This window comes from Pseudorca crassidens, chromosome 1, assembly GCF_039906515.1.
Source record: "Pseudorca crassidens isolate mPseCra1 chromosome 1, mPseCra1.hap1, whole genome shotgun sequence".
NCBI lineage: Eukaryota > Metazoa > Chordata > Mammalia > Artiodactyla > Delphinidae > Pseudorca > Pseudorca crassidens.
The window spans coordinates 29,601,311-29,626,882 of record NC_090296.1 but is presented as its reverse complement, the minus strand read 5'-3'; the positions used below and the strand labels follow the sequence as shown (position 1 = coordinate 29,626,882).

At 38.0% G+C, this 25,572-nt stretch overlaps 1 protein-coding gene across 10 annotated transcripts in view; it reads right to left on the bottom strand.

Moving 5' to 3' along the window:
* NUMB (NUMB endocytic adaptor protein) overlaps positions 1-25,572 on the bottom strand; it is a 187,474-nt gene that overhangs the window by 123,652 nt on the left and 38,250 nt on the right. For all 10 annotated transcript variants that reach the window (XM_067731248.1, XM_067731230.1, XM_067731291.1 and 7 more), the window contains exon 2: positions 22,651-22,779. The gene's annotated coding sequence lies outside the window, so the exon portion shown is untranslated. The remainder of the gene's footprint in view (positions 1-22,650; positions 22,780-25,572) is intronic.

The window sequence follows — 25,572 nt, the reverse complement described above, 5'->3', positions numbered from 1 at the left end:
GATTTTTTTCAAGTTGGGACATATATACATTTCTAAATTTCACTGAACAAACTAGAGTTGGTGGGTACAAGTGGTTAATAAATCAAATTAATTGTTGGTTAACACTATGATTGATAACAATAAGTAACATTTATACATGCCAAGCACTGTGCTAAGGCTTTTAGATGCACTGTCACGTAATTCTTAGACCCATGAAAATAATTCTTTTAATAACATACAAGGTTGTTATACTTCCACAAATTTTTATGCAGTACTTGTTAACAAAGACACCATTTTATATCTTTCTGACACACATCTGACAGATAACAGAACCTCTGGCTCACAATGAACTAAAAATACACCAACAGCCACTGAGGAACTTCTAAAACCTTCCCCTATTAATGAAAAAAATTTTTATGCGTTTAAGAAATATTTACTCAATACATTTTCTGGGTAAGTCACAACCCACATAAAATATTATGGAAAATAGCAGAACATGACCTCAGCAAGGTTCTAGTACAATAAGAAACATACAGAGATAGCCTCATCCACCAGTGGGCAGACAGCAGAAACAAGAAGAAATACAATTCTGCAGCCTGTGGAAGGAAAACCACATTCACAGAAGGATAGACAAAATGAAAAGACAGAAGATTTTGTACCAGATGAAGGAACCAGATAAAACCCCAGAAAAACAACTAAATGAAGTGGAGATAGGCAACATTCCAGAAAAAGAATTAAGAATGACAGTGAAGATGATCCAGGACCTCGGAAAAAGAATGGAGACAAAGATCGAGAAGATGCAAGAAATGTTTAATAAAGACCTAGAAGAATTAAAGAACAAACACCTAGAAGAATTAAAGAACAAACAAACAGAGATGAACAATACAATAACTGAAATGAAAAATATACCAGAAGGAATCAATAGCAGAATAACTGAGGCAGAAGAACAGATAAGTGACCTGGAAGACAAAACGGTGGAGTTCACTGCCACGGAACAGAATAAAGAAAAAAGAATGAAAAGAAATGAAGACAGCCGAAGAGACCTCTGGAACAACACTAAACACAACAATATTTGCATTACAGGGGACCCAGAAGGAGAAGAGAGAGAGAAAGGACCCGTGAAAATATGTGAAGAGATTATAGTCAAAAACTCCTCTAACATGGGAAAGGAAATAGCCATCCAAGTCCAGGAAGCGCAGAGAGTCCCAGGCAGGAGAAACGCAAGGAGAAACATGCCGAGACACACAGTAATCAAATCGACAAAAATTAAAGAAAAATTATTGAAAGCAACAAGGGAAAAACGGCAAATAACATACAAGGGAACTCCCATAAGGTTAACAGTTGATTTCTCAGCAGAAACTCTACAAGCCAGAAGGGAGTGGCAAGATACATTTAAAGTGATGAAACGGAACAACCTACAACCAAGATTACTCTACCCCACAAGGATCTCATTCAGATTCGATGGAGAAATCAAAAGCTTTACAGACAAGCAAAAGCTAAGAGAATTCAGCACCACCAAACCAGCTCTACAACAAATGCTAATGGAACTTCTCTAAGTGGGAAACACAAGAGAACAAAAGGACCTACAAAAACAAACCCATAACAATTAAGAAAATGTTAATAGGAACATACTTATCGATAATTACCTTAAAGGTGAATGGATTACATGCTCCAACCAAAAGACACAGGCTCACTGAATGGATGCAAAAACAAGGCCCATATATATGCTGTCTACAAGAGACCCACATCAGACCTAGGGACACATACAGACTGAAAGTGAGGGGATGGAAAAAGATATTCCACGCAAATGGAAATCAAAAGAAAGCGAGAGTAGCAATATTCATGAGATAAAATAGACTTTAAAATGAAGAACGCTACAAGAGACAAGGAAGGACACTAGATAATGATCAAGGGATCAATCCAAGAAGAAGACATAACAATTATAAATATATATGCACCCAACATAGGAGAACCTCAATACGTAAGGCAACTGCTAACAACTATAAAAGAGGAAATTGACAGTAACACAATCATAGTGGGGGACTTTAACACCTCACTTACACCAATGGACAGATCATCCAGACAGAAAATTAATAAGGAAACACAAGCTTTAATGACACAACAGACCAGATAGATTTAATTGATATTTATAGGACATTCCATCCAAAAACAGCAGATTACACTTTCTTCTCAAGTGCACTTGGAACATTCTCTAGGACTGATCACATCTTGGGTCACAAATCAAGCCTTGGTAAATTTAAGAAATGTGAAATCATATCAAGCATCTTTTCTGACCACAACACTATGAGATTAGAAATCAATTACAGGGGAAAAAACGTAAAAAACACAAACACACAGAGGCTAAACAATATTTTACTACGTAACCAAGACATCACTGAAGAAATCAAAGAGAAAATCAAAAAATACCTAGAGACTAATGACAACGAAAACACGACGATCCAAAACCTATACGATGCACCAAAAGCAGTTCTAAGAGGGAAGTTTATAGCAATACAAGCCTACCTCAAGAAACAAGAAAAATCTCAAATAAACAATCTAACCGTACACCTAAAGGAACTAGAGAAAGAACAATAAACAAAACCCAAAGTTAGCAGGAGGAAAGAAATCATAAAGATCAGAGCAGAAATAAATGTAATAAAAACAAAGAAACCAATAGCAAAGATCAATAAAACTAAAAGCTGGTTTTTTTACAAGATAACCAAAACTAATAAACCATTAACCAGAGTCATCAAGAAAAACAGGGAGAGGACTCAAATCAATAAAACTAGAAATGAAAAAGGAGAAGTTACAACAGACACAGCAAAAATACAAAGCATCCTAAGAGACTACTACAAGCAACTCTATGCCAATAAAATGGACAACCTGGAAAAAATGGAAAAATTCTTAGAAAGGTATAACCTTCCAAGACTGAACCAGGAAGAAATAGAAAATATGAACAGGCCAATCACAAGTAATGAAATTGAAACCGTGATTAAATATCTTCCAACAGGGCTTCCCTGGTGGCGCAGTGGTTGGGAGTCCGCCTGCCGATGCAGGGGACACGGGTTCATGCCCCGGGCCAGGAGGATCCCATGTGCCGCGGAGCGGCTGGGCCTGTGAGCCATGGCCGCTGAGCCTGCGCGTCCGGAGCCTGTGCTCTGCGGCGGGAGAGGCCACAGCAGTGAGAGGCCCGCGTACCGCAAAACAAAAAAAAAAAATAGTTAAAATATCTTCCAACAAACAAAAGTGAAGGACCAGAGGGCTTCACAGGTGAATTCTATCAAATATGTAGAGAAGAGTTAAAACCCATCCTTCCCAAACTCTTCCAAAAAATTGCAGAGGAAGGAAAACTCCCAAACTCATTCTACGAGGCCACCATCATCCTGATACCAAAACCAGACAAAGACACTGCAAAAAACAAAAATTACAGACCAATATCACTGATGAATGTAGATGCAAAAATCCTCAACAAAATACTAGCAAACAGAATTCAACAACACATTAAAAGGATCATACACCATGATCAAGCGGGATTTATCCCAGGGATGCAAGGATTCTTCAATATACGCAAATCAACCAATGTGATACACCATATTAACAAACTGAAGAATAAAAACCATATGATCATCTCAATAGATGCAGAAAAAGCTTTTGACAAAATTCAACACCGATTTATGATAAAAACTCTCCAAAAAGTGGGCATAGAGGGAACCTACCTCAACATAATAAAGGCCATTTATGACAAACCCACAGCAAACATCATTCTCAATGGTGAAAAACTGAAAGCATTTCCTCTAAGATCAGGAACAAGACAAGGTTGTCCACTCTCACCACTATTATTCAACATAGTTTTGGAAGTCCTAGCCATGGCAATCAAAGAAAGAGAAATAAAAGGAATACAAATTGGAAAAGAAGAAGCAAAACTATCACTGTTTGCAGATGACATGATACTATACATAGAGACTCCTAAAGATGCCACCAGAAAACTACTAGAGCTAATCAATGAATTTGGTAAAGTTGCAGGTTACAAAATTAATGCACAGAAATCTCTTGCATTCCTATACACTAATGATGAAAAATCTGAAACAGAAATTAAGGAAACACTCCTATTTACCATTGCAACAAAAAGAATAAAATACCTAGGAATAAACCTACCTAGGGAGACAAAAGACCTATATGCAGAAAACTATAAGACACTGATGAAAGAAATAAAAGATGACACAAATAGATGGAGAGATATACCATGTTCTTGGATTGGAAGAATCAATACTGTGAAAATGACTATACTACACAAAGCAATCTATAGATTCAATGCAAATTACCAATGGCTTTTTTTTTTTTTTTTGCAGTATGCAGGCATCTCACTGTTGTGGCCTCTCCCGTTGCAGAGCACAGGCTCCGGACGCGCAGGCCCAGCGGCCATGGCTCACGGGCCCAGCCGCTCCGCGGCATGTGGGATCTTCCTGGACTGGGGCACGAACCCATGTCCCTTGCATCGGCAGGCGGACTCTCAACCACTGCGCCACCAGGGAAGCCCCCAATGGCATTTTTTACAAAACTAGAACCAAAAAATCTTAAAATTAGCATGGAGACACAAAAGACCCCGAATAGCCAAAGCAGTCTTGAGGGAAAAAAAAGGAGCTGGACGAATCAGAGTCCCTGACTTCAGACTATACTACAAACTTACAGTAATCAAGACAATATGGTACTGGCCCAAAAACAGAAATATAGATCAATGGAACAGGACAGAAAGCCCAGAGACAAACCCACGCACATATGGTCACCTTATCTTTGATAAAGGGGGCAAGAATATACAATGGAGAAAAGACAGCCTCTTCAATAAGTGGTGCTGGGAAAACTGGACAGCTACATGTAAAAGAATGAAATTAGAACACTCCCTAACACCATACACAAAAATAAACTCAAAATGGATTAAAGACCTAAATGTAAGGCCATACACTATCAAACTCTTAGAGGAAAGCATAGGCAGAACACTCTACGACATAAATCACAGCAAGATCCTTTTGGACCCACCTCCTAGAGAAATGGAAATAAAAACAAAAATAAACAAATGGGACCTAATGAAACTTAAAAGCTTTTGCACAGCAAAGGAAACCATAAACAAGATGAAAAGACAACCCTCAGGAGGGGAGAAAATATGTGCAAATGAAGCAACTGACAAAGGAATTATCTCCAAAATTTACAAGCAGCTCATGCAGCTCAATATCAAAAAGCAAACAACCCAATCCAAAAATCGGCAGAAGACCTAAATAGACATTTCTCCAAAGAAGATATACAGATTGCCAACAAACACATGAAAGAATGCTCAACATCATTCATCATTAGAGAAATGCAAATCAAAACTACAATGCGGGCTTCCCTGGTGGTGCAGTGGTTGAGAGTCCGCCTGCCGATGCAGGGGACTTGGGTTCGTGCCCCAGTCCGGGAGGATCCCACATGCCACGGAGCGGCTGGGCCCGTGAGCCATGGCCGCTGAGCCTGCGCATCCGGAGCCTGTGCTCTGCAATGGGAGAAGCCACAACAGTGAGAGGCCCGCATAACGCAAAAAAAAAAAAACTACAATGTGATATCATCTCACACCGGTCAGAACGGCCATCATCAAAAAATCTACAAACAATAAATGCTGGGGAGGGTGTGGAGAAAAGGGAACCCTCTTGCACTGTTGGTGGGAATGTATATTGATATAGCCACTATGGAGAACAGTATGGACGTTCCTTAAAAAACTAAAAATAGAACTACCATACAACCCAGCAATCCCACTACTGGGCATATACCCTAAGAAACCCATAATTCAAAAAAAGTCATGTACCTCAATGTTCACTGCAGCTCTATTTACAATAGCTAGGACATGGAAGCAACCTAAGTGTTCATCTACAGATGAATGGATAAAGAAGATTTGGCACATATATACAATGGAATATTACTCAGCCATAAAAAGGAAATGAAATTGAGTTATTTGTAGTGAGGTGGATGGACCTAGAGTCTGTCATGCAGAGTGAAGTAAGTCAGAAAGAGAAAAACAAATACCGTATGTTAACACATATATATGGAATCTAAAAAAACAAAACAAAAAAATGGTCATGAAGAACCTAGTGCAAGACGGGAATAAAGATGCAGACTTACTAGAGAATGGACTTGAGGACACGGGGAGGGGGAAGGGTAAGCTGGGACAAAGTGAGAGAGCGTATGTGCACATATACACTACCAAACGTAAAATAGATAGCTAGTGGGAAGCAGTCACATAGCACAGGGAGATCAGCTCGGTGCTTTGTGACCAGCTAGAAGGGTGGGATTGGGAGGGTGGGGGGGAGTGAGACGCAAGAGGGAAGAGATATGGGGATATATGTATATGTATAACGATTCACTTTGTTATAAAGCAGAAACTAACACACCATTGTAAAGCAATTATACTCCAATAAAAACGTTAAAAAAAAAAAAAAGGACACATGCATCCCAATATTCATTGCAGCACTATTTACAATAGCCAGGTCATGGAAGCAACCTAAATGCCCATCGACAGACAAATGGATAAAGAACATGTGGTACATATACACAGTGGAATATTACTCAGCCATAAAAAGGAACGAAATTGGGTCTTTTGTAGAGATGTGGATGGATGTAGAGACTGTCATACAGAGTGAAGTAGGTCAGAAAGAGAAAAACAAATATCGTATATTAATGCATATATGTGGAACCTAGAAAAATGGTACAGATGAACTGGTTTGTAAGGCAGAAATAGAGACACAGATGTAGAGAACAAACGTATGGAGACCAAGTGGAGAAAGTGGCGGGGGTGTGGTGGTGGTGGGATGAACTGGGAGATTAGGATTGACATATATACACTAATATGTATAAAATAGACAATAAGAACCTGCTGTATAAAAAAATAAAATTAAATTTAAAAAATTAAAAAAAAATACAAATAACAGAAGTATACATACTAGAAGGAATAAATCACTATACATAAAATATCCGACAGGAATTATCAGGACAAAAGATAAGTTTTGGCAGGGATAAAAACATCTAGGGGGTATTCCCTGGTGGTCCAGTGGTTAGGACCCCATGCTTTCAGTGCTGAGGGCAAGGGGTTAATCCCTGGTTGGGGAAGTAAGATCCCAAAAGCTAACAACAGCAACCAAAAAAAAACATCTAGGGAGGGAGTAGTGTTTAAACCAGGTAGAAGCATAGAACCTAGGATGACAGGACCTGGGTTACAATACCAAACTCACCAATTCACTCATTCAACGTACATTTATTGAACAGTAACTCTGTTCTAAGCCTTGGGATAAAGAACTGAGTAAGTCTTGTCCCTTAAGTAGTTTCATTTATTCAGAGAAACAAACACAAAACACTGCAAGTGTACTTAAACTCTTTAAAGGGAGCTAGAGAACACAGAGTAAAAAGAAAAAAAAACCAAAAGCTTCCTGGTAAAGCTAATTTTTAAGCTGAGTCTAGAAAAATAATCATTCCTAACACTGAATTATTAAATGATCAAACTTTGCCACTAAAATATTTACTCTAAGAGGATATCTATTTATCTTACCTGAAAACTATTTTTGGAACCACCCTATATGAAAAATTAAACCTCTTCCTTTGCTCTACTGAACAGTGGTTAAGTGGGATGGCTCTAGAGCCAGATTTTGCTCAGGTTTGAGTCACATGCCCTTTACTTATGTGAATATTTGAGCTTCAGATTCCTCGGCTGTCAAATGAGGATAACAGTTCCTACCTTATGAACTTGCTATGAGGATTAAATGAGTTAATACATGTAAAGGATTTAGAGCAGTACTTGGCACACAGGAAAAGGTCAATCACTCTTTGCTATTACTATTACATTTACCAGACCTTAATTAAACTCCTATTATGTACCAAATAGTATGCAGCGTGTGATACAAGAAAAATCAAGGTAAACTGATCTCCAATTTTCAGTCTAAATTTTATTAAAAGTCTCTTAACAAAGGTTTATTTCCTGTGATATCAACTATTGAAAATAGAAGGCAGCATGGCCAATCTAAAACCAATCTAAAGCTTATCAGGTCCAGTTGTAAGCCGGGGGATCTAGCCTAGTTTTATTAGATGCAAGCAGGGTCTAATAAACTAGGATGAGGCAAGTGAGGTACCCTAGCACAAAATTTAAGGTGGCACTCACTCTCAGGGTCATGCAAGTGGCTCACCCATAAAGCTACCACCCATTCATTTATTCAACAAGTATCGGATGAATAGGCCCATTCCTTGTCCTCAGGGAGGTAGCAGTGCAGTGAAGATACACTAATAAATAATTGCAATTTAGTTTGAGAGTTGCTAATAAAGGTACATGCTAGATACAGAGGTATCATAGAAGATGAAGTGGTTAAATTGACTTGGGTAAGCCAGGAAGCAATTCAGAGAAGTGATTTAGCTGGAGCTTAAATAATTTATCATAGTACCCCCAAGAGGCTAAAGGTGGGCAGCAAATAGTATTCTAAGCAAGGGGAATAGTTAGCAAAAGCTCAAAGGCAGAATTTACTGAAGGAACTACAAGGAATATGGTGAGAATAATCTAAAAGGAAGCAGTGGGCTGTAAAACTGAAGTGGTAGCTAGAAAGCAGATAAAGTTCAGGCCCATAAGGTAGGGCTCCTTAAACACCACATTTAGGAATTTATTTCACAAGTAGTAGGGTTTATTTATGAGTGGTAAATCAGACCTGTGACTTAGGATAATTCTGGTTATTTTCTGACTGTTCTGGACTAGAACAGTGACCTCCAAACTTTTTTGATCCTGTACCCCATTACCAAAAATTTTGAGCATATCCCTCAATGTGTATGTATACTACATCTAGACATTACTATAGTCACATATTAAACACATAAGTAGAAAATGTTTAAAGGATGAGATGATAAATATAATGAGATAAATATAATAACAGTCAAAAAGTGGAAGCAATCCAAACATCTATCAACTGATGAATGAATTTTTTTTTTTTTTTTTGCGGTACGTGGGCCTCTCACTGTTGTGGCCTCTCCCGTTGTGGAGCACAGGCTCCGGACGCGCAGGCTCAGCGGCCATGGCTCACGGGCCCAGCCGCTCCATGGCATGTGGGATCTTCCCCGACCGGGGCACGAACCCGTGTCCCCTGCATCGGCAGGTGGACTCTCAACCACTGCGCCACCAGGGAAGCCCCGAATGAATTTTTTAAATGTGCTATATCCATACAATGGAATACTATTCAACAATGAAAAGGAACAATGCTGCTTGATACATGCTACAATATGGATAAACCTCAAAATCATTAAGTGAAAAAGGCCAGACACAAGACCACATATTGATGTGTGTATGATTCTATTTATATGAAATCTCCAGAAAAAGCAAATTTGTAGAAATGGAAAGTAGATCACTGACTACCTGAGGCTGGAGGTAGGAACAAGAATTGACTGCAAATGGGCACAAGGAATTTGGTGGGGGGGAAGGGGGGGGTAATGAAAATATTCTAAAATTGAATTTTGGAGATGGTCATATAACTTTGTAAGTTTACTAAAAGTCACTGATCTGTACACTTACAACAAGTGAATTTTGTGGTATATAAATTACAGACATACCTTGGAGATATTGCAGGTTCAGTTCTAGACCACTGCAATAAAGCAAATATCACAATAAAGGCATACAAATTTTTTGGTTTCCTAGTGCATATAAAAGTTATGTTTATTATATGTAGAACAAATGAACAAACAACAAAACAGAAACAGAGTTACAGACAGAGAGAACAAATAGGTGGTTGCCCTAGGGGAGGGGATGGGGAGGAAAGAAATAAGTGAGGGAGATTAAGAAGTCTAAACTTCCAGTTGCAAAATAAATGAATCACGGGTATGAAATGTACAGTGTGGGGAACACAGTCAATAATTTTGCATGGTGACATATTGGAACTAGACGTGTCATTGTGATCATTTTGAAATGTACAGAAATATCAAATCAATATGTTGTATAACAGGAACTAACATAGTGTTGTAGGTCATCAAAAACAAATAAAACTCATAGGAAAAAAGAATCAGATTTGTGGTTACCAGAGGCAGGAGGGTATAGGGAGGGGGAATTACATGAAGGCACTCAAAAGGTACAAACTTCCAGTTATAAGTACTAGGGATGTAATGTACAACATGATAAATTTAATGAACACTGCTGTGTCATAAATGAAAGTTGTTAAGAGAGTAAATCCTAAGCGTTCTCATCACAAGGAAAAATTTTTTTCCTATTTAATTTTGTATATATATATGAGATGATGGATAAGTTTCACAAAACTTACTGTGATAATCATTTCATGTTATAGATGAGTCAAATCACTATGCTGTATACCTTAAACTTATATAGTGCTGTATGTAAATTATGTCTCAATAAAACTGGAAAAAAGTTATTTTTTCACTATACTGTAGTCTAAATATTTAGAGTGTACAACAGCATTATGTCTAAGAAAACAATGTACATACCTTAATTTAAAAATACTATATTGCTAAAAACATCACCACCAATGCAACCAAAGAACCAACATGATGATGTTTCCTCCCACCGTGAAAAGAGGAACCAAGGAGAGTTACTTGGAAGGAGAGAGACGGAGAAACCAATCTAGTTTCCAGTCATCAGGTTAGAACCGAGCACTCTCTTCCCTGTAGTAAGAATTGTAAGAAATCAGGAATTGGAGAGCCCCTGATTATCGAGAAGTTCAATGATAAATTGAGAGGATGTACTGGGTGGAAGTTTGGACTATATGTTTGTTTTTTTCTTAATCTTTTACACAGTTGAGATTGTCAATTTCCAGACATATCCATTCACATTTTCAACATTATAAAAGAATTCAGTGAGGTCCTTACTCTCTGGGTAGGGAGTTTACTAAATCACTATTCTCACATGAAAGCATCTGCTCTGTTCATGATGCACATGGATTTTAGGTTCCTTAGAGGAAAGAACCCTTCCCAGCAAGTGGGGCCTGTGGGTAGCTGGAGGCATCCATCAACCTTATGACTGCCCACTACATGAAAGTGGACCAAGCCATGATCATCTTCCAACATAAAGATTTCAAGTGAAAATGTTAAGTGTTTTTGAAACATTACTCTTGGAAGGAATTTCTTTCCAAAAATCTCTTTATGAAAAGAAATGTTATTAAGGGTCTTTGTTTTGTTTTGTTTTTAAAATAAATATTGCCCAAAATAGCCAAGCTGGACAACCTTGCCCTTCATTAACATTGCAGTATATTTGCATTCGTCCATCCTGACCCCAGAGCAACTGGTTCAGAAAAAAATGGGGTTACTCAACTTTACCTCACTTTGGTACAATTGCAACAAATTCCCCTACAGAAGATTAAAAATTTAGGTTGGGACAATGGCCATCAACATTTAAGTTCCAATAGGTATGCAGTTTTGCCCTGTCCAAAGCAGCCTGACTCTGATAGGATGGCTGAGTGATGTTCCTAAGGGCAGGAGATGGGCCCTGCGTTATTTAAGGATCCTATTACCCCACCAGGGGAAACAGACATGAGACAGAGCAAAAAGCATGTGTAGGTGGAGAGAATGATCTGGTGAAGTACGAAGCCAATCTTTGAGTTTCCTGATTTCCCATCATGTCACTGGGCCCTCTGGAACCAATCCAGTAGTGTAAAAAAAAGAATCAGCACCCACTGCAAGACCTGGTTCTAAGATGTTAGGTCCAGAAACATCACTAGTATTTGGTCTGTCTTTGTCAACTTACTCAGGTGACAGAATGAACTTTCATTAACCACTCTCCAGAAAGCGTGAAACTTTATTTTCCTTCTTATTTGAGTAAACGAATTATTCAGGATGATCTATTACCTTGTTAAGGATTCTGGACATCAGTGGATTTCATGTCATTTAAAAAGAATTCTGAAATATTTGTTTTTCAACAGTGTCGTGTATTTTAACATCATACTGTGCATTTAAAAAATGAAAAACAAATCATGTAAAAACAATACTATATTGCTAAAAAATGTTAAATATCACCTGATCCTTCAGTGAGTCATCATCTTTTGCAACAGTAACACCAAAGATCACTGATCACAGAACACCATAACAAATATAATGAAAATGAAAATATCTGCAATATTGTGAGAATTACCAAAATGTGACACAGAGACATGAGGTGAGCAAATGCTGTTGGGAAAAACAGCGCCAACAGACTTGCTCCATGCAGGGCTGCCACAAACCTTCAATCTGTAAAAAATGCAGTATCTGTGAAGTACAACAAAGCAAAGTGCAATAAAATGAGGTATGCTTGTATTGTCAATAAATCTACCTAAAAATAAGAAATAAATATAATTAAAAATTTTTAATGCAGATATCTATGCAAAGCAAGTTCCTAATAGACTAGAACACAAAGCTGGCAGTAAAAAGGCTGGTTGGGGGCCTATTTGACAGTTGAAAGACATCAATGACACCTAAATGCAAGACAATGACAGTGAGAATGCAAAGAAAAAGACTTGCTTAAAGTTAAAATGCAGAGCAAGACTATTAAATTATTCACATCACAAAATCATCCTGAGATTCCATGTTTAGCAGGTCCATATTACACTGATAAAATAAATGACAATATTCTTATTAATCTTAAAATTCCAAAGACCAGACCCAATCAACACTATCTCAGTTTTGCTCTGGCAAAAAGAGTTAATTTCAATACAGTACCCCAAGCTCTGGGAAATTCCTTCTTATGGCACTGTCATCACTTTCCAGACTTAATTTGCAAGCTGCTCAAGCCTCTAAAAGTTCTCCTCTACTTTTTCTTAATCAACATGTCACGAATTGGGTAAAATGCAATTGCTGAAAATGGTGCAGTTTTATGATATGAATAACCAGGTTTTTCTTATATAGTTAATGGACTCAGAAAATAACACATTTTTCATTCAATCACATTTTTCTGTGAAACAGTTCTTAATAAATATTAACTAGTATTAACATATTCAAAAGGATGAGATATAATGTAAAGAAATATAAATATCCAAATATCCCGTTAGGGCTTCCCTGGTGGTGCAGTAGTTGAGAGTCTGCCTGCCGATGCAGGGGACACGGGTTCGTGCCCCGGTCCGGGAAGATCCCACATGCCGCGGAGCGGCTGGGCCCGTGAGCCATGGCCGCTGAGCCTGCGCGTCCGGAGCCTGTGCTCCGCAACGGGAGAGGCCACAACAGTGAGAGGCCCGCGTACCGCAAAAAAAAAAAAAAAAATCCCGTTAATCTTTAATTCATCCTTCGCTGCTCATTCTAACCCTGGTTTTATTGAGCACTGAGTTTTCTAATTTACCTTTAACCACTGCCAGAACTGGACTTTCCTGATGTTTATCGCTTTAAGACTCTCCAGAGATTCAAAGATATCAAAATTCTCAAAGGCTCCCTTTTCTAAAGATTAAATTATCCCAACGGGAGAGGGAGCTCTGACTTCCTTCTACTGTAGTCAGAAAAGGCTCTTAGGATTCACCTTTCCTGTAAATTTAAATGGTTCTCTGTGAGTCGGAGTTAATAGATAAGTTTTCTCTTCCCTAGCTAGAAGATAAAAGAAAAACATCTGTGCAAAGTATCTCTAATGTTAATGTTTACTGATTAACATACAATCTGTGCCCTTATAAACAGAGGCTTATGTCATGAAGTTTTTACTGTCAATCCTCTGACACAGACTGTTCAATCAGTCAAAGTAACTTGGAGTTAGTAAACTTCCAAATTCTCTCAGAAGCTAACATTTTTTAAATATTATGATCAGGTTAAAACCAAGACAAATTTATATCTCTACTGATATAATATAAAAATGGCCAGTCATTATGAATGACTAAGCTCTTATAATATGCAGAATTGGGCTTCCCTGGTGGCGCAGTTGTTAAGAATCCACCTGCCAAGGCAGGGGACACGGGTTCAATCCCTGGTCCAGGAAGCTCCCACATGCCGCGGAACAACTAAGCCTGTGTGCCACAACTACTGAGCCCGCGCTCTAGAGCCCACGAGCCACAACTACTGAGCCCATGTGCCACAACTACTGAAGCCCTTGCGCCTAGAGCCCATGGCCCCACAACAAGAGAAGCCATGGCAATGAGAAGCCTGCGCGCCTCAACAAAGAGTAGCCCCCACTCGCCGCAACTAAAAAGAAAGCTGCACGCAGCAACAAAGACCCAACACAGCCAAAAATAAATTAATTAATTTAAAAAAAAAACCACCTTTAAAAAATAATAATATGTAGAACTTCTAATTTACTGAATTGATAAAAAAGAAAAGTTAGTATTCTACATAATGTGAAACATCACCATATGCATCAAAAGGCAAGACCTCCTTGGCAAAATGTAGAAAATAGCCTAGCCTCCATTAAACATTGTAAATAGTTAAGCATAAAAAAATAATGTCCTGCTACATAAAAGAATAAAATTAGCACACTCCCTAACACCATACACAAAAATAAACTCAAAATGGATTAAAGACCTAAATGTAAGGCCAGACACTATCAAACTCTTAGAGGAAAACATAGGCAGAACACGCTATGACATAAATTACAGCAAGATCCTAGAGAAAAGGAAGTAAAAACAAAAGTAAACAAATGGGACCTAATGAAACCTGTAAGCTTCTGCACAGCAAAGGAAACCATAAACAAGACAAAAAGACAACCCTCAGAACGGGAGAAAATATTTGCAAACAAAGCAACTGACAAAGGATTCATCTCCAAAATATACAAGCAGCTCATGCTCAATATCAAAAAGCAAACAACCCAATCCAAAAATGGGCAGAAGACCTAAATAGACATTTCTCCAAATAAGATATACAGATTGCCAACAAACACATGAAAGGATGCTCAACATCACTAATCATCAGAGAAATGCAAATCAAAACTACAATGAGGTATCACCTCACACCGGTCAGAATGGCCATCATCAAAAAATCTACAAACAATAAATGCTGGAGAGGGTGTGGAGAAAAGGGAACCCTCTTGCACTGTTGGTGGGAATGTAAATTGATACAGCCACTTTGGAGAAAGTATGGAGGTTCCTTAAAAAACTAAAAATAGAACTACCATATGACCCAGGAATCCTACTACTGGGCATATACCCTGAGAATACCATAATTCAAAGAGAGTCATGTACCACAGTGTTCACTGCAGTACTGTTTACAATAGCCAGGACATGGAAGCAACCAAGAGTCCATCGACAGATGAATGGATACAGAAGATGTGGCACATATATACAATGGAATATTACTCAGCCATAAAAAGAAACAAAATTGAGTTATTTGTAGTGAGGTGGATGGACCTAGAGTCTGTCATACAGAGTAAGGTAAGTCAGAAAGAGAAAAACAAATACCGTATGCTAACACATATATATGGAATCTAAAAGAAAAAAAATGGTTCTGAAGAACCTAGGGGGAGGACAGGAATAAAGATGCAGATGTAGATAATGGACTTGAGGACATGGGGAGAGGGAATGGTAAGCTGGGATGAAGTGAAAGTGACATGGACATATATACACTACCAAATGTAAAACAGATAGCTAGTGGGAAGCAGCCGCATAGCACAGGGAGATAAGCTTGGTGCTTTGTGTCCACCTAGAGGGCTGGGATAGGGAAGGTAGGAGGGAGACGCAAGAGGGAGGAGAAATGCAGATATATGTATATGTATAGCTGATTCACTTTGTTATACAGAAGAAACTAACACACCATTGTAAAGCAATTATACTGCAATAAAGATGCTAAAGAAAGTTATTATGAAAAAAAAAAAATGTCCTGGGGGCTTTCCTGGTGGCGCAGTGGTTGGGAGTCTGCCTGCCAATTCAGGGGACAAGGGTTCAAGCCCTGGTCTGGGAAGATCCCACATGCCGTGGAGCAACTAAGCCCGTGTGCCACAACTACTGAGCCTGTGCTCTAGAGCCCGCAAGCCACAACTACTGAGCCCATGTGCCACAACTACTGATGCCTGCATGCCTAGAGCCTGCACTCCGCAACAAGAGAAGCCACCACAATGAGAAGCCCGTGCACCGCAACAAAGAGTAGCCCCTGCTCACCCCAACTAGAGAAAGCCCGCGTGCAGCAACAAAGACCCAACACAGCCAAAAATAAATAAATTTATTTAAAACAAAAATAATGTCCTATTCAATACTGTACTAGACATGCTAGCTAGAGAATTAAGCAAGAAAAAGAAACAGAAGGAATCCAAATTATAAAGAAGTAAAACTATCTCTATTCTCAGATATCTTGATTCTACATGTAGAAAACCCCAAAGAATACACACACACACACACACACGCATTAGAGCTAATAAATGAAATTAGCAAAATTTTCAGGGTACAATATCAACATACAAAATCAGTTGAGTTTCTGTATAAGGTTGACCCTTGAACAACACAGAGGTTAAGGGCACTACCCTCCATGCCATCGAAAATCCATGTAAAACTTTATAATCTGCCTTACATATCCGTTCCTCCCAGTCCGAGGTTCCACATCTATGGATTCAACCAATCTTGGGTCTCATAGTATTATATGCATTTATTGAAAACAATCCATGTATAAATAGACCCTTGCAGTTCAAACCCATGTTCTTGTTTTTGTTTTTAATTGAAGTATAGTTAACTTACGCTTCAGGTATACATCAAAGTGATTCAGTCAAACCCATGTTGTTCAAGGGTCAACTATACTAGCAGTAAAATATCCAAAAAGGCAATTAAGAAAACAATGCCATTTATAATAGCATCCAAAAGAATAAAATACCTAGAAATAAGTTTAACTAAGACTTCTGTACTGAAAAAAACTACAAAGCACTGTTGAGAGAAATTAAAGACCTAAATAAATGGAAAGACATTCCATGCTCATGAACTGAAGAACTTAATATTGTTAAAATGGCAATACTGGGACTTCCTTGGTGGCACAGTGGATAAGACTCTAAGCTCCCAACGCACAGGGCCCAGGTTCTATCCCTGGTCAGGGAACTAGATCCCACGTGCATGCCACAACTAAGAGTTCACATGCCACAACTAAGGAGCCCACATGCTGCAACTAAGGAGCCCACCTGTCACAACTAAGGAGCCCGCCTGTCGCAACTAAGACCTGGTGCAACCAAATAATTTTTTTTAAAATGGCAATACTACCCAAAGCAATCTACAAATTCAATGCAATCCCTCCCAAAATTCCAACAGCCTGTTTTTCAGAAATAGAAAAGACAATCTTGAAATTCATATGGAATCTCAAGGGGTCCCAAACAGCCAAAACTATCTGGAAAAAGAAGAACAAAGTTAGGGGCTTCCCTTGTGGCACAGTGGTTGAGAGTCCGCCTGCCAATGCAGGGGACATGGGTTTGTGCCCTGTTCCGGGAGGATCCCACGTGCCGCGGAGCAGCTGGGCCCGTGAGCCATGGCTGCTGAGCCTGCGTGTCCGGAGCCTGTGCTCCGCAACAGGAGAGGCCACAGCAGTGAGAGGCCCACGTACAGCAAAAAATAAAATAAAAAAGAACAAAGTTAGAGGACTCACACTTCCTCATTTCAAAACTTAACTACAAAGCTACAGTAATCAAACAGTATGGTACTGACATAAGGATAGACATATAGATCAGTGGAAAAGAATTGAGAGTCCAGAAATAAATCCATATATCTATGGCCAATTGATTTTCAACAAGGATGCCAAGACCATTCAATGAGGGAAAGAACAGTCTCTTCAACAAATGGTGCTTGGTCAACTGGATAACCATATGCAAAAGAATGATGCTGAGCCCTTACCTCACGCCATATTAAAAAAATTAACTCAACCTTACACCCTATACAAACATTAACTTGAAATGGATCAAAGACTTAAATATAAGACCTAAAACTATAAAACTCTTAGAGGAAAACATTGGCGCAAAGCTTCATGACATTGGACTTGGGAATGAGTCCTTGTATATGACACCAAAATCAAAGGCAACAAAAGTAAAAATAGATAAATTAGACTACATCAAAATTAAAAACTTCTCATCAAAGGGCACAATCGACAGAGTCAAAAGGCAACCTATAGGAAAAATTGTCTACAAAACTTATATCTGATAAGCAGTTAATACCCAGAGCTCCAACAATGCAACAACAAAGAAAACCAAACAACGTGATTAGAAAACAGGCAAAGGACTTGAATAGATATTCTCCACAGAAACTATATTTATATTTGTATAATGGCCCACGAGCACAGGAAAAGATGCTCAGATGGCTCAACATCACTAATCATTAGAAAAATACGAATCAAAAGCACAATGAGATACCACCTAGCACCCGTTAGAAAGGCTATTATTTTTTTTTTTTTCCCCAAGCTTTAATTCCAACTGGAGCTGGCTGCTCAGGGGAGAGAAGATGACACAGAAGGAATCAATGCAGACTTCCAGGAGTGATGGGGCCAAGGAGGCAAGCAACATTTACTGAATGTCTAGACTGTGCCAGGCCATCCTAACATTTAATACTGAATGATAGAAGGACAATTGTACCCTTCTAACAGATGAGGTTAACAAATGTGCTCCAGGTCACATGGGTATGAAGAGGTGGGCTCCCCACCAGCACTCGCTCCAGTATATCTGATCAAAAGTCCATGCTTTTTGCATAGAAAGGCTATTACTGAAAAACAAACAGAAAATAACAAGTGTTGGTGAGGATATGGAGAAACTGGAACTCTTGTGCATTGTTGGTGAGAATGTAAAATGGTGCAGACACTATGGAAATGGTATGGCAGTTCCTGAAAATTTAAACATAATTACCACAATTCCACTTTTGGGTATACACCCAAAAGAACTGAAAGCAGGGGCTCAAAGAGGTATTTGTACACCAGTATTCATAGCAGCATTATTCACAGTAGCCAAAAGGCGGAAGCAACCCAAGTGTCCATCAAAGGATAAATGGATAAACAAAATGTGGTATATACAATGGAATATTATTCAGCTTTAAAAATGAAGGAAATTCTGATACATGCTACAGCATGTATGATCCTTGAGGACATCATGCTAAGTGAAATAAGCCAGTCACAAAAAGATAAATAGTGTATGATTCCACTTACATGAAGTACCTAGAGTGGTCAAATTCATACACAGAAAGTAGAATGTTAGTTGCCAGGGGCTAGAGGGAGGGAGGGAATAGGGAGTTGTTTATTGGGTAGAACTTCAGTTTTGCAAGGTTTAGAGTTCTGGAGATTGGTTGCACAACAATGTGAACATACTTAATACTACTGAACTGTACACTTAAAAATGATTAACATGGGGACTTCCCTGGTGGCGCAGTGGTTAAGAATCCACCTGCCAATGAAAGAGACACGGGTTCGAGCCCTGATCCGGGAAGATCCCACATGCCGCGGAGCAACTAAGCCCGTGGGCCACAACTACTGAGGCTGTGTGCCACAACTACGTAAGCCCACGCACCTACAGCCCGTGCTCCACAACAAGAGAAGCCACTGCAATGAGAAGACCGCACACTGCAATGAAGAGTCGCCCCTACTCACTGCAACTAGAGAAAGCCCACGTGCAGCAACAAAGAACTAATGCAACCAAAAGTAAATATAAAATAAAAAATAAATTTATAAAAAGAAATTATTAATATGGGGACTTCCCTAGCAATCCAGTGGTTAAGACTCCATGCTTCCAATTCAGGGGGCACAGACTTGAGCCCTGGTCAGGCAACGAAGCTCCCACAGTCGTGCAGTGCAGCCAAAAAAAAAGATTAATATGGTCAAATTTTTTTGAAATACTTTATTTATTTATTTGGCTACATCAGGTGTTTAGTTGCGGCATATGGGATCTTTCTTTTGCGGCACATGGGTTCTAGAGCACGCAGGCTTAGTTGCCCCATGGCATGCGGGATCTTAGTTCCCCACCCAGGGCTCGAACCCACGTCCCCTGCATTGGAAGGCGGATTCTTAACTACTGGACCACCAGGGAAGTCCCCAATATGGTCAATTTTATGCTAGGTCAATCAATTCCTTGCCACAGATTTTAAATACTTTTGTTAAACATTTCATATATAAAAGGTACCATACCTTTTAATAATGGGGCACACACAAGAAGAAAGTCACACAACTTCTGTTTTGCCAAAAACCTGAATGAGCATGAACTGAACGCCATTTGTTAGAAATAAGAATCTCACCAAAAGATAATGGTAAGCAGGAGAACCACCGACCCCAAAGAAATATGTCTGCCTTCCACAATTATTCAAAATTCTTTTTGCGTTTTAAAAGAATATTTACACAGCCATTCATATTTACAAGAGAACCTCATCATTTACCTCCTTCCATGAATTGAATAAAGTACCACAGACTAAACACCACCATATTTGCAATTTCTATATGGTGTTTTAGGAGTTTCCATTGTCTTTTGTTTTAGCTTCAGTCAGAAAGCAGTATCTCACTTACTTAAGGGATTTTTATCCCCTCAGGCATTGGCCTTGTGGAAAGGAGGCAAGGCAAAGTATTCAATAAACCGGAAGATGTTATCAGCAATTCACCTATTCAGACTACTTAAACGCAAAAGTGGGCTAAAAAAATACTTAAAACAAAAAAGGCAGCAAGTTAGTTGCTTAAAGACTTTATATATGTTCGTACATATATGCACATATTTTGTTGTTGTATAAGATACACTATTTTATAATATCTGTAATCATTATTCCCAATCTAATTCTCCTGGAAACCATCTCATCTTGTTTTTAAATGCCAAGAAAAACAAAAACAGCTTTCCCAATTATTGTACCTTTTGAACTGAAATATATTATTTCACAAATTCAGTCAATTCTTATTATTCACAGTTGAGAGAAAAACGATTACCTCTATTGTCACAATAGCTGGTTCAGTCACTTTCCATTGTAAAGTATCTATCTACCTGTGAGTAGTGGGGAAATAGTAATGAACCAACTCAACTGAATTAGGCTCATTATAACATAAATCAACTAGAAATGGGAAAGCATCTAGATAGCAAGAAAATGTTCTGGGTCTAAGAGATAACGAGACGCTTGCTCCCTAGAACTTATTTCCCAGCTATAGTGAATGGATCAACACCCTCATGTAACGCTTAGAAGATTATCTAAAAACATCCCGTTACATCCAGAAATTGAGTATTAGCTATATTCAAAATTGCCACAGAACTATATAATTTTATATAATTATATAAATGCCACAATTTATATAATTGGTAAGTGTGATCAATAAGACAACCAAATATTCTATAACTTTCCAAGTTTTACTGTCACACTGAAAAAATATTTTCCTATTTAGCGGAAGTTTAGCAGGTTAAAAAAAATCCTGAAAAAGATTACATAGTTTTTCTTAAAAGAAGCAGAGAGACAAACTTGATGCACTAATTTCTCAAATCTAAATACTGTATTGGAAATCACTTTCCCAAATAATTCTCAAATTATTAAAATAAACAAGGAAAAAAAAACCCAAGTAAACTTTGAACAAAAATAACTAGCATTTTCTAAAAAACAACAAACCCGAACTACAAATCTTATTTTGCATCTTGTGTATAAATTTTTGTCTCTACTTTTGATTATAGCAGTATGCTGCTTTGTTGATACGCAAGAAAATTCAAAATCTATTTCACTTCTTCCTGTTTGGGCATCTTATTTTCAATATCATATTCTAGTAGACAAAGAGCACAAAAAATTCTTATTGGACTCATACACCATAATTTCCTGCAAATATCCCAGTTTTTCATTTATTATACCCATGTTTATATTCTTTATCTTAAAAGTAATACAAATTGTGGCAGATTATATCATCCAAAAATGGCTACAATGGCAGATTCCATCCCATATGCTCTTATAAATTGATGTTGATACTCTTCCCTTCAAGTGGTGGGGTCTATGTCCAGCCCCTCCTCTGAACCTGGGTGGACCTTTATGACTACCTCAACCAACAAAAAAAGAGCAGAGTAACACTAGGTGACTTCCAAAACTAAGTCAAATATGCCATGTAACTTCGCCTCGCTCTTTTGGGATGCTCTCGCTTGGAACCCACCATGCTGTGAGGAAGCCAAGCAGCCAAAAAGAGAGGTCATCTGCAAGTGTTCTGGCCTACAGAGAGCACTAACCACCAGACACATGAGTGAGCAAGTCTTCAAATGATTCAAGGGTGGGAGGGAGACACAAGAGAGAGGGGATATGGTGATATAAGTATACGTATAGCTGATTCACTTTGTTATATAGCAGAAACTAATACAACAATGTAAAGCAATTATACTCCAATTAAGATGTTAAAAGAAAAATGATTCTAGCTCCCAGCCATTGAGCCACCACCCTCCCTCCAGCAACCCCACCTCACACCACGTCTTAACAGAGATAAGCTGTCCCCACCAAGCGAGCCTTGCCCAAATTGTGGATTCATGAGCAAAATAAATGACTGATGTGTTTCAAACCACTAAGTTCCAGTGTTTTGTTATGCAACAACAGGTAACTAACGCAAGTTCATAAATACAATTTGGAAAAACATACAAAAAGAAAAATATTTTAATTACCCTAAGTTTCACCACTGATAACATTTTGACACATATTTTACAATCAAGAAAATGTTTTGCCCACCCACCTAGAATTCCAAATGCTTTGTTTTTAACAGGATAAAGGGTTAAATTCTTAAAGGCAGTCAACTGTTTGCATCTAACAAGAAATAGGAAGGAATCGTATTAGCACTCATTCTACTTTTCTTATCCTTCTTATCTCTTTCTCTTACCTGTCCTCAGTGAGGTGTCTGAGGATGGCTGGCCCACCAATATTCCAATCTATGGATGTGGATCAAAATCTTGGGTTGCAACAGCAGCTGCACTGGCCTTTTTCCCTGGAAGTTGTTTAAGCCCCAAATCTGAAATTTTCAAGGAAAGAAAACGCTAAATATAGACATCTTTTTAAAATCACTTATAATTCCATCTCTACAACTGAATGGGAGCTGTTAGAGTAGGTTAAAATTACATGGAAGTGAATGCACAGGTTTCGCTAAAATGGATTTGGGTAACATGGATTCAGTCCAACTCTACTTCTTAAGAGCTATATGATCTTAGTGAAGGCACAAATTGTGCCTTAATCTCAGCATGTGATGAAGACTGAGGGGACAGGATCAGAATTTGGGGCTGAGAGTCAGAAGATCTGGGTTCTAAACTCAGTGGTCATTCTGCCTTGCTGTAAGAACTTGGATACTTCTCTAGATTCAGATACATCATCTCTAAAAGGAGAGGACTGCATTAGATAATAGTTCCTGAAATCTAATTCTTGAACAGGTACCAGCCATGACCAAAAAGATGGGTTTAAAGTTACCAAACTGTGCTTACTATGAGATTGCCTTTCCTACTTTTTTGGTGTTAAAATGGCTTCTTTTATGAGATGATGTGATAGACAGTAGTAGTTGTGTTTTAAATACCCTAAATAGGCAAAATCAAAAGCTGAAGCCCTATGTAAACAATCAAAAATTGTATTTTAGAAATTTAGTGTCTAATATTTACATGAGCTCTAAAATTCCTTTTACTTCTAACATTCTACATATTCATTCACTACTCAACTTTTATTAGGTAACTAATATGTGACAAGTACTCTACTAGTTGCTGGGGGGGCCCCAGAAATACTTAAGACTAGTCCCTGCTCTAAAAAAATCTCCCAATCTAACAGGAAAACAGACACATAAACCTCAAATACAATTTAATGGGTTAAGTCTTCAAAGAGAGGTCTTGTACCTACGACAAACATACAGGAGGTAGAACAGTAAAATGAATGAGTTTTTAAATTAAGTAGGATTTTGGACTGAGTTTTGTAGCTGTATGAGGAAACTACCTCTTTGAACCTCAATTTGCAAATTTCCACATTTGCAAAACAGGAATGATTACAGATACCACTGAGTTGTGGTAAATATGACAAGATGCTAAAAATAAAGGGCCAATCCACCCACAAATTTGGCTTATATACCTTCCTGAAGACAAAATAAAAATGTATCATGTATTAATGAGCTGGCACAAAAGGGGTTATTTACAACACTGATTTACACTCAGTGGTACCTTTCTCTACTAGCCTCTGAACAACTGAAGGACACACCCAAGTTTGCTCCATTTTACATTCCTAGCACCTAGTACAATGCCTTATAAAGAACAGGTATCAATAAAGTTTATTAGGAAAAAATGACTTATTGAATGAATGGCTTCTCTCTCTTTTTTTATACAGGAATTAAAGTTATAGTAGCTGAAAGTAAAAATTCTTAAGATTTTTATTCAAAACTAATTTTAAGTGTATATGTTAAGCACCCAAACCTGTCATATTAGAACCTGGATATGCATGCCTGTTTTAAAAAGCAAAATAAATTCATCATAGACGATGCAATAGTGGTGTTCCCAAATAAAAAGACTAGCAGCAACTAACATTTATTGAATACTTACTGTGTGCCAAAACTCTTCAAAGCATTTTCCGTGGATTAATTATCTCACTTAATCCTAACAACAATACTTATGAAATGGACTATTAATGATTTTATAACCAGAAAAACTGAGGCACAGAGAAGTCAAGTTACTTCCAACATCACAAAACTACTAAGCAGTAGGGTTGGGATTAAAGAAAAAAAATCAGGCTGCATGACTCCAGACTCCTCTTTTTATTTTTCTTTAACTAAATAACTTTAAGAAAAAACAAAACAGATTTTACCAGAACTAGAAACATATGCTCCTAATGAGTCTTAAAAAAAAAACTAAACAAAGAGTCCTTTAATATGTGCGCTAAACACAAATATATAATATAGTTCCTGCCCTCAAAGGCTCAATTACACACCAACGTGGTGATGTAATATTAACAAGTCACACCCTAATTTTATTCTTAAATTTAATTATTTCAGTATTAGACTTATCTGTATTTTCTTTCTCATTTACTTTACATTTACATTACTTTTTCATTTATTTCATATTTCAATTACATTTCCAGGTATTACTATCTTGAGTTTTCAGAATATATAGGAAAGGCTTATATGGTTCTAAAGGAAAACTGGGTTAAAAACTGGAAAACGTTAGAAACTTATTTTGTATGGACACCTACTTTGAGATATTTACATTTTTATTTTTTATTTATTTTATTTATTTTGGCTGAGCCGGATCTTAGTTTCGGCATGCAGGCGTCTTAGTTGCAGCATGCATGCAGGATCTAGTTCCCCAACCAGGGATCGAACCCCGGCCTGCTGCACTGGGGGTGAGGAGTCTTACCCACTGCACCACCAGGGAAGTCCCCAGATAACTACATTTTTTAAAACCCACAGAATAAGAACAGATGAATTTCATTTCCAGTAGATGCTCTAACAAAACAATTTCAGATGTAATTTGCAAATATATTTTTAGCCTATAATGTGTTTCACTTAATTTCTTCCTTGGCCTGATTCTAGAACAGACTATAATGCTTTTAATGTTTTACTTTCAGTTTTAACAGTTATGTTAAAAGAGAACGAAATACTGAAATAACAATAGGTGCAGCAAACGCTTTTCAAATATGCCAGAAATCGCACTGGGTTTGTAACTAGCGAAAAAACTTGACATGTGGTTCATTTAATCATAATGAACCAATACAATTAAAGGAACAATGAGATTTTGTCCATGATTACATTTCACATCTTTCTGCCTACATAACAGTACAATAA